Source organism: Macaca mulatta, chromosome 16, assembly GCF_049350105.2.
Source record: "Macaca mulatta isolate MMU2019108-1 chromosome 16, T2T-MMU8v2.0, whole genome shotgun sequence".
In the NCBI taxonomy this organism is placed as follows: Eukaryota; Metazoa; Chordata; class Mammalia; order Primates; family Cercopithecidae; genus Macaca; species Macaca mulatta.
This window is the reverse complement of record NC_133421.1, coordinates 85,049,751-85,065,006: the sequence shown is the minus strand read 5'-3', so window position 1 is coordinate 85,065,006 and position 15,256 is coordinate 85,049,751. Positions and strand designations below refer to the sequence as shown.

At 45.7% G+C, this 15,256-nt stretch overlaps 1 protein-coding gene and 5 long non-coding RNA genes across 10 annotated transcripts in view; 3 read left to right on the top strand and 3 right to left on the bottom strand.

Moving 5' to 3' along the window:
- LOC144335942 (uncharacterized) overlaps positions 1–15,256 on the bottom strand; it is a 59,392-nt gene that overhangs the window by 7,096 nt on the left and 37,040 nt on the right. The gene's annotated exons all lie outside the window — the stretch shown is intronic.
- The window catches only part of GRB2 (growth factor receptor bound protein 2), an 88,128-nt gene that overhangs the window by 44,812 nt on the left and 28,060 nt on the right, over positions 1–15,256 (top strand). The gene's annotated exons all lie outside the window — the stretch shown is intronic.
- Positions 1–15,256, top strand: part of LOC144335948 (uncharacterized) — a 50,203-nt gene that overhangs the window by 25,649 nt on the left and 9,298 nt on the right. The gene's annotated exons all lie outside the window — the stretch shown is intronic.
- The window catches only part of LOC144335958 (uncharacterized), a 22,203-nt gene extending 6,947 nt beyond the window's left edge, over positions 1–15,256 (bottom strand). The window contains exon 1 of the long non-coding RNA XR_013407277.1: positions 14,245–15,256. This is a non-coding gene — a long non-coding RNA (uncharacterized LOC144335958). The remainder of the gene's footprint in view (positions 1–14,244) is intronic.
- Positions 381–8,327, top strand: LOC144335939 (uncharacterized). The gene is made up of 3 exons (XR_013407255.1): positions 381–972; positions 6,665–7,711; positions 8,210–8,327. It is a non-coding gene; the product is annotated as an uncharacterized LOC144335939 (long non-coding RNA).
- Positions 11,717–13,572, bottom strand: LOC144335959 (uncharacterized). Its single transcript, XR_013407278.1, has 2 exons — positions 13,300–13,572; positions 11,717–12,164 (listed from the first exon to the last, which is right to left on the bottom strand). It is a non-coding gene; the product is annotated as an uncharacterized LOC144335959 (long non-coding RNA).

Genomic DNA, 15,256 nt, shown 5'->3' with positions numbered 1-15,256 from the left:
ATCTCGGCTCACTGCAAGCTCCGCCTCCCAGGTTCACACCATTCTCCTGACTCAACCTGCCGAGTAGCTGGGACAATAGGTGCCCGCCAACACGCCTGGCTAATTTTTTTCTGTATATTTAGTAGAGATGGGGTTTCACCATGTTAACTAGGATGGTCTCGATCTCCTGACCTCATGATCCGCCCGCCTCGGCCTCCCAAAGTGCTGGGATTACAGGCGTGAGCCACCGCGCCCAGCCCTAGTTTTAGAATTTTTAAAGTAAGACAAAAGCCATGTACCTAATGAGGCCAGTGGAATAAACTGTATTTACAACAGATAGAACTTTTGTTTCTGTTTAACACCTAGTAATTAAAAATACTAAGAACAGGGATAAAGTGAAATTTTTTTTTTTTTTTTTTTTTTTTGAGACAGAGTCTTGCTCTGTCGCCCAGGCTGGAGCGCAGTGGCGCTATCTTGGCTCACTGCAAGCTCCGCCTCCCGGGTTTACGCCATTCTCCTGCCTCAGCCTCCCGAGTAGCTGGGACTACAGGCGCCCGCCACCTCGCCTGGCTAGTTTTTTGTATTTTTTAGTAGAGACGGGGTTTCACTGTGTTAGCCAGGATGGTCTCGATCTCCTGACCTCGTGATCCGCCCGTCTCGGCCTCCCAAAGTGCTGGGATTACAGGCTTGAGCCACCGCGCCCGGCCAAAATGAAAATTATTAAGTCTTTGTGTCTATTGCTTATTGGTAAAACCAACACATCAAAAAATATCTGTTGGCTCCCAAATTGTTAATAGTTTCTGACTTAATGTGTGTTCTGAGTGATTTGGTGGAGTGAATGAGCTAGATCTTGACTTTTCCCTCAAAGGATTGAAATTTGATTCTTGAAGGTTGAAAAAACAAAACTCAACTCTTTATGCATAAAGCACAGATAAACAGTACAGTACATGAATATATATGTATTTTATCTGTGGTATCAAAATTTCATGAGAAGTGGTAATTAAGGAAAAAATGTCTACAAAGGTATGGCGGAGGCGATGACGATTAAGAAGAAGACTGAGACAGGTGGGGCTCTCCCCTTTGAGGACCTGTAGGACCTAAGTATCTGTGTCTTGGAGAGGCTAGTGCCGCTTCTTTATTTTTCTCCTCTCTAAAACTGGCCTGAGGGTGATGAATGGTGTCACTACCTGAAGTGCTTCAGGAATGCCAGTGGGTACTTTTAGGATTATTATGGCACAATATAAGTGATTCTGACACTTACCAGGAATACAAGCAGTGCTTTATATACATCCTTTATATTGGAGAGCCTAGCGGTTGCATTAAACATGAGGGGAAAAAATCTGAAAAATACCAAGGGTGAGAAGAAATGAATATTATTTTAATAATCCTTTTTTTTTTTTTTTTTTTTTTTTTGAGACGGAGTCTCGCTCTGTCACCCAGCCTGGAAGTGCAGTGGCTGGATCTCAGCTCACTGCAAGCTCAGCCTACCGAGTAGCTGGGACTACAGGCGCCAACCACCTCGCCCGGCTACTTTTTTGTATTTTTTAGTAAAGACGGGGTTTCACCGGGTTAGCCAGGATGGTCTCGATCTCCTGACCTCGTGATCCGCCCGTCTTGGCCTCCCAAAGTGTTGGGATTACAGGCTTGAGCCACTGTGCCCAGCTCTTTTTTTTTTTTAAATAGAGATAGTCTCACTACGTTGCCCAGGCTGGTCTCGAACTCCTGGCCTCAAGCAATCCTCCCATCTCTCATTTTAATAGAGTTGCTCAGTTAGTAATGGCTGTGTAATGAGCGTAATATATTTTGCTCATGAAATCGTAATGTTTTCAGGGATATTAAAACTTAGTAAATTGGGAAGCTTTCCCCGCCTAGTTTGGTGGGGAGTTTATTGCCCTGCGTGCATCACCCTCTCCCCACCCCGTGATTTTTAAGATGGCTCCTCAGACTCTGTGTATGACTATTTCCCTCATACCATGTTTGGTATTTTGCAAGTAGATAACTTGGTACCTTTGTAATATGATAAGCCTAGATATCTGAGGGGAATAGTGTTTCCTGATAAATTACGCAGTTAGTTGGTAAGGAGACGATAAGATTTATGATGACTTTTAAAGAGTCAAGTGTTTGGACCCATTTTTGTGAGGATTTCCCTATCCTTCCCACAGCATAGGAGATTATCTTGACCTATTTTTCTGTCCTTATACTGCCTGAAGGAAAGACGTGCATTTGGATCTTTGCCACTCTGTAGTTTAGTTTCTTCCCTTTTCCCCATTTAAGACAGGTTAGCAAAATGTTTTTGAGAACAACACAGACCTGAATTTGAATTGAATTGCAATTTTTCTTTTTATTGGATGTGTTTGTGTCCAAGACACCTGACCTGTTTGAGCTCTGGTTTGCTCATCTGTAAAATAAAAGTACTCTCTCTGTTAAGGAAGTGTAACAGGTACACAATATAGTGTACCTTTTAAAAGTTTGACTTTAGGTTAGGCATAGTGGCTGATGCCTGAAATCCCAGTACATTGGAAGGCTAAGGTGGGAGGATCGCTTAAGGCCGGGAGTTTGACACCAGCCTGGTCAATAGAGCAAGACCCCATGTCTACAAAAAAAAATTAAAATTAGCTGGGCGTGGCAGCACACGCCTGTAGTCCTAAACTGCTCCAGAAGCTGAGGTGGGAGTTCAAGGCTGTAGTGAGCTGTGTTCACGCCACTGCACTCCAGTCTGGGTGAAAGAGCAAGAGCCCTGTCTCAGAAAAAAATTGAAAAAGGTTTAAAGTAAAAAAGAACATAGCATTATAGGACTCTTAATTTTACAAGGGGATTTATCTGAGGCCCAGAGAAGCCAAGTGGCCAGAGAGCAAGGTGAGCAGGAGCAGTTGGGCCCATGCCACAAGGTCCCTGTGTGTCCTTTTTGCCCCACAAACCTTGCATTTGTATTAGATCACTCCTTACTGTACAGATACACGTGGTAATGGTGCTGGTGTGCTGTCCTGTGTGAACTAGTGTTGGCTTTGACCTCAGTTGAATCAGTAGGGGATCACATTTCTGTGAGTTTTGTGGAAGCCTTCTAAAATCAGAGAATTACTTTGCCTGTATTTGTGACTTCAGTTACTAGGCTTTATGATAGGAATATGGATGGGAAAATCCTCTAAAATGCCATCTGGTCCTTTGATTTTTGTGTGTCAAGGGCTTACAATTACCAGGAATTGTTCCAGACCAGAAAACTAGTTCCTGTTGTCCAGAATTATGTTTCTAAGATAGTAATGGGGGGACTAAACTTGTAATCTGCTGAAAACATGTTTTTGAGATTTAAGTTATTGAAGCATTTGCTTATTGTGAATTAAAAGAAAACAGAAAAATCATTATAATCACATTTCCTCCTTTATGTTTGGGGGATTGTTTATCATTTTTAAAATTTTAATGTTTAAGTATATTAGAGACAGGGTCTTACCATGTTGCCCTGGCAGGTCTCTAACCCCTGGCCTCAAGCAGTCCTGTCCCCCCAGCCTCCTAAATTTCTGAGATTACAAGCATGAGCCACCATGCCCAGTCTGTCTTTTTTTTTTTTTTTTTTTAAGACAGAAAGAACATACCATTTTTTCCAACAACACTTATCTTTCCAGGACAAGTCAAAAACTTACTGAATGCCCTTGAGTATATACTCAAGATTAATAGCTGAGGATACTACCCGCGAGTAGTTGGATTTAGTAGAGAAAAGAATATATTGAGACAGGAAACAAGGTTCAGTGGTGGAAAGAAAGTGATTCTTAAATTAGGTCTTGAGTTTGCCATTTTAGGCAGAGAGAACAACATATACAAGTGTGAAAATCATAAAACATTCTGGCAGTTGGGAAACCACAGGTAGCTTTCGTGTTGTTGAAACTTGGAGTTCAAGGCAGGAATGCAGGAGATGACAGGGACTGGCAGGTGAAGACTGGGGAGTTAGGCAAGGTGTGGGCCGTGGAGAGCTTTATCTTCAGTGCTGTACTACTCACACCAATCTCAAATCACTTTTTTTATTTTAATTTGAGACAGGGCCTCACTCTGTCACCCAGGCTGGAGTGCAGTGGCATGATCATAGCTCACTGAAACCTCGAACTCCTGGACTCAAGTGACCCTCCTGCCTCAGCCTCCCAAGTATAGGATTATAGGCATGTGCCACCGTGCCTGGCTAATTTGTGTATTTTTTGTAGACATAGGTCTCACTTCTGTTGCCCAGGCTGGTGTTGAGCCCTTGGCTTCAAGCAGTCCTCCTGTCTTGGCCTCCCAATGTGCTAGATTACATGTATGAGCCATCAGCTGTTTGGAGACAATTTAACCAAAGTGGTATTGTCTATTATTCCTTTTTTTTTTTTTGAGATGGAGTCTCGCTCTGTGACCCAGGCTGGAGTGCAGTAGCATGATCTTGCTCACCGCAACTTCTGCCTCCTGGGTTTAAGCAATTCTCCTGCCTCAGCCTCCCAAGTAGCTGGGATTACAGGCATGTGCCACCACACCCAGCTAATTTTTGCATTTCTTAAATAGAGACAGAATTTAACTATATTGGTGAGGCTAGTCTTGAACTCCTGACCTCAGGTAATCTGTCCACCTTGGCCTCCCAAAGTGCTGGGATTACAGGTGTGAGCCACTGGCCTATTTTTATTTATTTTTATTATTTATTTATTTATTTATTTATTTATTTATTTTTATTTTATTTTTTTTTTTTTGAGACAGAGTCTTGCCCTGTCACCATGCTGGAGTGCAGTGGCGCAGTCTCATCTCACTGCAACCTCCGCCTCCTGGGTTCAGGTGATTCTCATGCATCAGCCTCCGGAGCAGCTGGGATTACAGGCATGTGCCACCACACCCAGCTATTTTTTTTTTTTTTTGTAAGTAGAGACAGGATTTCACCATGTTGACCAGGATGGTCTTGATCTCCTGACCTCGTGATCCGCCTGCCTCAGCCTCCCAAAAGTGCTGGGATTACAGGCGTGAGCCATGACAGCCAGCCCTGTCTATTACTCTTAATGAACTTAATGACACCTCTGTCAGTGTTAACATGTTTCTCCCTTTTAGGATAATGCCATGAATATGCTGCTCAGCAAACACTCAAAGGTAATGGGAAATGAGCATGCCACAGATAAACAATGGAGAGAGGCTAGAATGCAACTTAAATTGGAATTTAAAACACAAAAACACACTCCACTCATAGTGTAGGAGATATTTAGTAACATGAATTGCAGTTTTTTTTTTTTTTTTTGAGACGGAGTCTCGCTCTGTCGCCCAGCCCAGGCTGGAGTGCAGTGGCGCGATCTCGGCTCACTGCAAGCTCCGCCTCCCGGGTTCACGTCATTCTCCTGCCTCAGCCTCCCGAGTAGCTGGGACTACAGGCGCCCACAACCGCGCCCGGCTAATTTTTTGTATTTTTAGTAGAGACGGGGTTTCACCGTGGTCTCGATCTCCTGACCTTGTGATCCGCCCGCCTCGGCCTCCCAAAGTGCTGGGATTACAGGCGTGAGCCACCGCGCCCGGCCATGAATTGCAGTTTTAAAACTCTAGTCAAAATGTTAAATATTTGAATTTTTTTCTAACAATTTAGGTGAAATGCAATTTGGAATAATTTTAACAGGCCTTGTGGCCACCTTTTTGGTTTAAATATTTGTTTACTTAGCTATTTTCTTCCTCTTTACTTGTGTGGGCAGTGAACCTAATAATTAGGTTAAAGAATTTTAAAAATCAATTCTAGAGAGCTCACCTTTGACTAACATAGCAAATACCATCATTTAGATTAAATCAATAGTAATTTCAGGCTAGACACGGCGGCTCATGCATGTTGTCTGCAACCTCCACCTCCCGGGTTCAAGCGAGTCTCTTGCCTCAGCCTCCTGAGTAGCTGGGACTACAGGCATGCGCCACCATGCCCAGCTAATTTTTGGTTTTTGTTTTTTTGAGACAGAGTCTCACTGTGTCGACTAGGCTGGAGTGCAGTGGTGCGATCTCGGCTCACTACAACCTCTGCCGCCCAGATTCAAGTGATTCTCCTGCCTCAGCCTCTCGAGTAGCTGGGATTACAGGCGCCCGCCACCACACCCAGCTAATTTTTATATTTTTAGTAGAGACAAGGTTTCACCCTGTTGGCCAGGCTGGTCTCGAACCTGTCACCTCAGGTAATTTACCCACCTTGGCCTCCCAAATTGCTAGGATTATAGGCGTGCACCACTGCGCCTGGCCTGCCTCAGTTTTAAGCATGAACAGACCAACAGACCATCAACGAGCACCAGACATTTGAGGAATGGAATATTTGGGCCATTGAAGGATTTTCTTTTTTCTTTTTTTTTTTTGAGATGGAGTCTCGCTCTGTCGCCCAGGCTGGAGTGCAGTGGCGCGATCTCAGCTCACTGCAAGCTCTGCCTCCCGGGTTCACGCCATTCTCCTGCCTCAGCCTCCCGAGTAGCTGGGACTACAGGCACCTGCAACCACGCCCAGCTAATTTTTTGTATTTTTAGTAGAGACAGGGTTTCACCGTGTTAGCCAGGATGGTCTCGATTTCCTGACCTCGTGATCCGCCCGCCTTGGCCTCCCAAAGTGCTGGGATTACAGGCGTGAGCCACCGTGCCCAGCCCCATTGAAAGACTTGAAGTCAAATGACCTGACAGTCCAACTTTAAAAGAACACAACTTTATTTTTTCAAAGAACAATTTTAGATTGATAGAGAAGTTGTACAAAGAGTTCTCATATGGCCCACATTCACTTTCACCTGTAACTAACATTATTATGGTGTATTTACTTTGATTGAGCCAATATTGATACGTTATCATTAACTAAAGTTCATACTTTATTCAGTATTTCCTTAGTTTTTCCCAGTGTCCTTTTCTGTTCTAGGGTCCCATCCAGGACACCACATTATACCTAGTCATCGTGTCTCTCCAGACTCCTCTTGGCTGTGACATTTCTGACTTAACAACGTCAGTGTAGAGTAAGAAAATAAAAATCAAAAAGAAAAAAACCTCAACCATTTCTGGCTTACATTTTAATGATGCTAATTCTGATTGCAGGATTCAGAAGATTCTGATGGTGGCAAAGTGAAAGCAGTGAGACAGGTTAGGAAGCCACTGCAGTAATCCAAGGCAAAAATGATAGGTTGGATCAGAGTGATGGTGGTAAAAGTGAAGTGTTCCATTTGGGGATGTTATAAAAGCCATGAGCCTGGATGGGGAAACTAAAGGAATGAGTATAGAGGAGAAGAAAAGAGTTCCAGGGATGGAACCCTTGGGGCACTTGAATGTTTAAAAGTGAGATAAAAAACTAGCAAAGGAGACTCAACAGGAAGTGGCCAGTTAGGTAGGAAGAAAAGCTGGGAAATGATGCATCTTGGAAGCCAAGAAAGTGTTTCAAGGTGAAGGAAATGATCCCTTCTGTTTTGCCCTGCTTATAGGCCAAGTCAGATAAGGGGAGGGAATTGACTTTTGCATTTCGCAGTAGGAGCTGATTGGTGACCTTGAGCAGTTTCAGTAGAGTGGTAGGAGCGGAACCGTGCTTGGAGCTGGTTCAGAGAGGATGGGTATGCACAAGGAAAGCTGCACGAGGAAACTTGCTGTGGTGATAGATGTGTTCTTTCTCTCAAAAGTAGAGGATATGTAAATTATACATGCAAACTAATATTTATGAGTGAACCAATGATAGGGTCTTACTCTGTCACCTAGGCTGAAATACAGTGATGCGATCATGACTCACTGCAGCCTCGACCTCCTGGGCTCAAGTGATCCTCCTGCCTCAGCCTCCCAAGTAGCTGGGACCACAGGCACACACCACCACACCTAATTAATTTTTAAGTTTTTTGTAGAGAACAGGGTTTCACCATGTTGCCTAGGCTGGTCTTGAGCTCCTGGGCTCCAGCGAACGTCTTGCCTCGGCTTCCCAAAGTGTTGGAATTACAGGCATGAACTACTGTACCCGGCCCAAATATTTAGCCAAAGGTAATAATATGTATACTGAAGTATTGAGGGGAAAATGTACTCATATCTGTAACTTTGAAACGCATTAAAAATTAAGATGGATAGGGCCAGGTGCAGTGGCTCACATCTGTAATCTTAACACTTTGGGAGGCCAAGGCAGGTGGATTACCTGAGCTCAGGAGTTCAACACCAGCCTGGGCAACACGGTGACACCCTGACTCTATCTACTGAAATACAAAAAAAAGTTAGCCAGGCATGGCGGCGTGCGCCTGTAGTCCCAGCTACTTGGGAGGCTGAGGCAGGAGAATCGCTTGAACCTGGGAGGTGGAGGTTGTTGCGGTGAGCAGAGATCACGCCACTGCACTGCAGCCTGGGCGACAAGAGTGAAACTCCATCTCCCAAAAAAAAAAAAAAAAAAAACCAGACTGTGAATAAACTTTGCTTGTACAACTCTGAATACCAGAAAACAGTGTCTCTTCCAAGTTCTGAGGGAAAATGCTGTTCAGCCCAGGATTCTGTTGAAATCTATACCCAACTGAGCTAGCCTTCAAGTATAAACATAGAATCAAGACATTTCCAGACATGCAAGGACTCAAAACATTTGCCCCTCAAGCACATTTTCTATGTCGCGCATTCTGGAGTGCAATGGCATGTGATCCCAACTCACTGCACCCTCCACCTCCCGGGTCCAAGCGATTCTTCTGCCTTAGCCTCCCAAGTAGCTGGGATTACAGGCACGCACCACCACGCCCGGCTAATTTTTTGTATTTTTAGTAGAGACGGGGTTTCTCCATGTTGGCCAGGCTGGTCTTGAACTCCCGATCTCAGGTGATCCACTTGCCTCAGCCTCCCAAAGTGCTGGGATTACAGACATGAGCCACTGTACATGGCCAGAATTTTTTTTTTTTTTTTTTTTTTTTTTTTTGAGATGGAGTTTCGCTCTTGTTGCCCAGGCTGGAATGCAATGGCGCAATCTCGGCTCACTGCAACCTCTGCCTCCCGGGTTCGAGCAGTTCTCCTGCCTCAGCCTCCTCAGTAGCTGGGATTACAGGCATGTGCCACCACGCCTGGCTAATTTTTGTATTTTTAGTAGAGATGGGATTTCACCATGTTCGTCAGGCTGGTCTTGAACCCCTGACCTCATGATCTGCCTGCCTCGGCCTCCCAAAGTGCTGGAATTAAGGTGTGAGCCACCGCGCCCGGCAAAAATGTGTTTTTTTTTTTTTAAAGTCATGGAAACTTGAGGAAATGCAGAAGGCCATCAGTAAAGGAAGTACAGTTGACCCTTGAGCGACAGAGGTTTGAGCTGCGTGGTTCCACTTATACAATGGATTTTTTCAATCTACATGTGCATCAAAAAGACAATGTTCATAGGATGCACAGCCCACTTACACAGAGGGCCAACTGTGCGACTTGAGTATGCACAGACTTTTGTATATGCGGGGGTCCTGGAACCAGTCCCCCACGAATACAAGGTACAGCTGTGTCTTTTTTTAAAAAACCAAGTTAGGCCGGGCGTGGTGGCTCACTCCTGTAATCCCAGCACTTTGGGAGGCTGAGGCAGGCGGATCACGAGGTCAGCACATCGAGACTATCCTGGCTAACATGGTGAAACCCCATCTCTACTAAAAAAAATACAAAAAAATTAGCCGGGTGTGGTGGCCGGGCGCCTGTAGTCCCAGCTATTCGGGAGGCTGAGGGAGGAGAATGTTGTGAACCCGGGAGGCGGAGCTTGCAGTGAGCTGAGATCGTGCCACTGCACTCCAGCCTGGGCAACAGAGTGAGACTCCATCTCAAAACAAAACAAAAAAACCAAGCTGGCCGGGCGCGGTGGCTCAAGCCTGTAATCCCAGCACTTTGGGAGGCCGAGACGGGCGGATCACGAGGTCAGGAGATCGAGACCATCCTGGCTAACACGGTGAAACCCCGTCTCTACTAAAAAATACAAAAAACTAGCCGGGCGAAGTGGCGGGCGCCTGTAGTCCCAGCTACTCGGGAGGCTGAGGCAGGAGAATGGCGTGAACCCGGGAGGCGGAGCTTGCAGTGAGCTGAGATCCGGCCACTGCACTCCAGCCTGGGTGACAGAGCAAGACTCGATCTCAAAAAAAAAAACAAAAACTAAAACAAAAAAACCAAGCTAACTTTTTCTCCCAGAGGGTGGTCTTGTGAGCTTGATGATGAAAATTCAACTGGAGAAAACTGGAAATTTTGGTTCTAGTCAGTTCAGAGTTGATAGCCTTAATCATTATAGATTTATACATAGACATTCATGACATTAAAACACTTCTACTGCATAGAGGGGATCATAAAGGCTGAATACCAGGCTGTAGCTGCAAACAGTAGGCATATCTTAATTGTCATGTAATATGTCTGATCACTTTTCTCCTTTGGAAAACTACTTGTTATTGTGGGCAGGAGAGTGAACTGTTTATGCCTGGTCACCCTTCCATTTCCAGGGAGCATGGATGTTCTGTTGGTACTGGGAGCTGACCCAGAATCATGGGATGGTACACACGTTTCTCCTTTAAGTGTAACATGAAATCAGGAAGTTGTTCTTGTAACACGGAGTTGTGGGTCTGACAAGCCTGTTGTTTGTGTTAATACATCCTATCATTTAGCCCTCTTAGTCCCTCTCTTCTCTGCAGGTTGTGACAGTTCTGTGGGACGAAAATGCTGATTTTTCACATGGAGCAGCGTGTAGGTGCTTAGAGAGATCTAGAGGCGGAGCAAGGCTGGGCTTGTCTCTTGGTGATGGTGCCTGCCAAGAGCAGGGGCTGTGCTGCGGCTGCCCTGCCCCCCAGCCCTCACAGCGAACCTGAACCTGCTCTTCCTGAGCCGTGCAGCTGCCTGAAGGAGGCCAGGACCGGGCTAATTACTTACTAGAGAAGCCTCTGGTCCAGCAGCAAAAGGAGGTAGTTAATTTAGCCTGCCTGTTAACAACAGTTATATTTGTCTCCAATTCCATTAGAGATGCTTAGGAAAAGGTTGTTACACCCTGAACCCTGATGTCCATTTTCTTAATGCAAGGGCCTGTACTTGGGGTCTTGAAAGCCCCCTAATGTCAGTCTTTGAAGTGAAGTAACTATACGTGATAAGTGAATAAAATGTGTCAGAGTGTACTAGTTAGAATTTTCATAGATTACAAAGATTTTCTGTATATTTATTTGAACTGGTAATTGGTTATGAGCAGTTTTGTGTAGCTGTTTTTAATTGTACCACAATTAAGATATCACTTATATTATCGAAGAATGGGATCATTCCTTCTAGGTGAGGGAGTATCCCTTTTATATATTTTCTTTCTCTTTTTCTTTGTTTATGGTGGAGAATAATTAAACTTTTTTTTTTTTTTTCTCTGAGGTAGGTCTTGCTCTGTCACCCAAATTGGGGTGCAGTGGCATGATCATAACTTACTGCAGCCTCCACCTTCCAGGTTCAACTGATCCTCCCACTGTAGCCTCAGAGTAGCTGGGACTACAGCTGCACACCACTACACCCAGCTATTTTTTTTTTTTTTTTTTTTTTAACTTTTGTAGAGACAGGTATTGGCTATATCCCTCAGCCTGGTCTTGATCTCCTGGGTTCAAGTTATTCTTCTGCCTCAGCCTCTGAAAGTGCTGGGATTACAGGTGTCAGCCACCAGCACTTGACCATCTTTCTCTAATTTTTAATTTTGTCACCTTGAGAAGCCTATGATACAACATGGAATTTGATGTCTCATCCTGTATGGTCCTGTGCACCCTGTTCCTACAAAAGTACAGAGGGAATCTTTTGGGAGGGTGGGATAAACTTAGATTCTTAAAATAATGCGTGTGGGTTTTTTAGTGTTCATTTTAGATTCTTTTCAAGACAGTCAGAAGCCCCCCTACCCTAATCTCAGTTCCTGTTTGCTGCTCCCTCCTGGCTCCCTGCAGTAGCCCCTTCTCCACCTGATCTTCCTGCTGCTGCTCTTTGTCCCCTCAGAGCTGTGTGAACACACAAGCCCGAACCACCATCCTAATGAGCAAATTCCCCGAGTCCTTACTCTACCCTGCACAGTCGGGCTCAGTTCTCTGTCCCTGATCTCCCCTAGACTATGCCACATCCCTTCTGCCTGAGAACGTTTGCACCTGCCCCTGCCTGTGCCTGGAATGTTTCTTGCTCTCATTTGTGTCCTCCATGCCCACCCCCAAGCCTCACTGCAGCCTACTTACACTCAGGGTTTCCATTTAAATATTACTGCCCGGCCGGGCGCAGTGGCTCAAGCCTGTAATCCCAGCACTTTGGGAGGCGGAGATGGGTGGATCACGAGGTCAGGAGATCGAGACCATCCTGGCTAACACGGTGAAACCCCGTCTCTACTAAAAAAAAATACAAAAAACTAGCCGGGCGATGTGGCGGACGCCTGTAGTCCCAGCTACTCGGGAGGCTGAGGCAGGAGAATGGCATGATCCCGGGAGGCAGAGCTTGCAGTGAGCTGAGATCCGGCCACTGCACTCCAGCCTGGGCGACAGAGCGAGACTCCGTCTCAAAAAAATAAATAAATAAATAAATATTACTGCCCAAGTGGCCGGGCGCGGTGGCCCATGCCTGTAATCCCAGCACTTTGGGAGGCCGAGGTGGGTGGATCACAAGGTCAGGAGATGGAGACCATCCTGGCTAACATGGTGAAACCCTGTCTCTACTAAAAATACAAAAAAATTTTTAGCTGGGTGTGGTGGCAGGCGCCTGTAGTCCTAGCTACTGGGGAAGCTGAGGCAGGAGAATGGCGTGAACCTAGGGGGCGGAGCTTGCAGTGAGCTGAGATCTGGCCACTGCACTCCAGCCTGGGCGACAGAGCGAGACTCCGTCTCAAAAAAAAAAAATAAATAAATAAGTATTACCGCCCAGGTGAGCTTTCCTTGACTCCCATCTGTGCATTGATTAGATTCGGTCTCTAAGATGTGCTGTCATACAGAGCACCCTGGACTCATAGAACTTAAACCTGAAGTTGTAGTGAACTTGCTTCCCCTACTGTCAGCTCTTTGCAAGTAAGGCTCATTTTTAAAATTGTATCCCAGGACCTAGCATAGTTCCTAACTCAAAATAGGCACTCACTCACACTTGTTTACTCAGTCTTTTTTTTTTTTTTCCTCCCTCCCCCCAGTGATGAGATCTTGCTATATTGCCCAGGCCAGAGTGCCATGGCTTTTCAGAGGTGCAGTCATAGCGTACTATAGCCTCAAACTGCTGGGCTTAAGGGATCCTCCCAGGTAGCTGGGACTACAGGCACATGCCACTGTGCCCGTCTTGACTATGTATTTTTTTTTTGGTTGTTTTATTACGATAGAGTCCTAAGAATGGCATTACTGGGTTAATAGGTATGAATATTAGATCTTTGGCCGGGCGCGGTGGCTCAAGCCTGTAATCCCAGCACTTTGGGAGGCCGAGACGGGCGGATCACGAGGTCAGGAGATCGAGACCATCCTGGCTAACACGGTGAAACCCCGTCTCTATTAAGAAATACAAAAAAAAAAACTAGCCGGGCGAGGTGGCGGGCGCCTGTAGTCCCAGCTACTCGGGAGGCTGAGGCCGGAGAATGGCGTAAACCCGGGAGGCGGAGCTTGCAGTGAGCTGAGATCCGGCCACTGCACTCCAGCCTGGGTGACAGAGCGAGACTCCGTCTCAAAAAAAAAAATACAAAAATTAGCCAGGCGTGGTGGCAGGCGCCTGCAATCCTAGCTACTCAGGAGGCTGAGGCAGGAGAATCTCTTGAACCTGGGAGGCGGAGGTTGTGGTGGGCCAAGATCACACCATTGCAGTCCAGCCTGGGCAACAGAGTAAGACTCCATCTCAAAAAAAAAAAAAAAAAAATGTCTGAGTTATGCAAACAGAAGGCTTGAACAAGCCCGTTGATCTGGTTATCCCAGCAAGCCTACATGTGTCCTTGAAGGTTTCTGGGCTCTCAGGTTTTGCAGCCTTAGCAGGCTGAAGGCAACAGGGAGGACCGCTTGTGTTATCTGTTAGGCAGTAGTTTTAGTAACATGGTCAGCATGGTTACCTGTAAGAGATGACCCTGCTTGATTGAGCCATATCCAGCTGTCCAAATGTGTGAAATTACCATTTATCGCCGGGCGCGGTGGCTCAAGCCTGTAATCCCAACACTTTGGGAGGCCGAGACGGGCGGATCACAAGGTCAGGAGATCGAGACCATCCTGGCTAACATGGTGAAACCCCGTCTCTACTAAAAAATACAAAAAAAAACTAGCCGGGCGAGGTGGCACGGGCGCCTGTAGTCCCAGCTACTCGGGAGGCTAAGGCAGGAGAATGGTGTGAACCCCGGAGGCGGAGCTTGCAGTGAGCTGAGATCTGGCCACTGCACTCCAGCCTGGGCGACAGAGCAAGACTCCGTCTCAAAAAAAAAGAAATTACCATTTGTCATTTAAACATATGACAGCTCCATCAACAGAGGGCAATGTATAGTCTGGTAGAGGACAGAGTGGGATTAAACAAGAATGGCTGCTTCTTTTATTTAAACTCAAATGGAAGTACAAGAAGGAAAATTACTTTGTTTACCATACCCTCTCACCTGTTATAAGCTGTTCTACCTTTAGGTTCTTGCCCTATTCCTAGACTATTTGAAGTTGTCCTTTATTGTAGAACCTCCATACATGAGTTGAATTTTCCATGTCAGCCATGGAGCTAATTTAGAAACATGTTGCTGGGTTAGGCACAGTGGCTCATGCCTGAAACCCCAGCATTTTGGGAGGCTGAGGTGGGCGGATTGCTTGAACTCAGGAGTTCAAAACCAGCCTGGACAACATGGCAAAACCCCGTCTCTACAAAAAATAGCCAGGCATGGCAGCATGTGCCTGTAGTCCCAGCTACTCAGAAGGCTGAGGTGGGAAGTTCACTTGGCCTGGGAGGCAGGGGCTGCAGTGAGCAGAGATGGTGCCGCTGCACTGTCCAGCCTGGGTGACAGAGTGAGACCCTGTCTCCAAAACTAAAAAGTAAATAGAAACATGTAGCTGTCAATTCTGTGTCCAACTCACAATCAGCAATTAACCTTATCTCACTTTTTTACTTATTTCTTCTTTATTTACACACATAGCTCCCATAGCTCATAAACATTTCTGAGGGCAGAGACCATGCCTTTTATTCTTATTCCCTTTTCAGCTTCCTAACACAATGCTTTCAGTGTAGTAGACACTTGAACATTAACTTAAGTGCAATTCAAAGGGGACAGCTACTGCAAGTCATTATGACAGTCTAGTAAAATGGTCAGGTTACAGATCTCAGATTTTATACCTTCACCCCCTTTCTCAGCTTTTAATAGTAAACAGAATAGGGCTGGGCATTGTGGCTCATACCTATAGTTCCAGCACTTTGGGAGG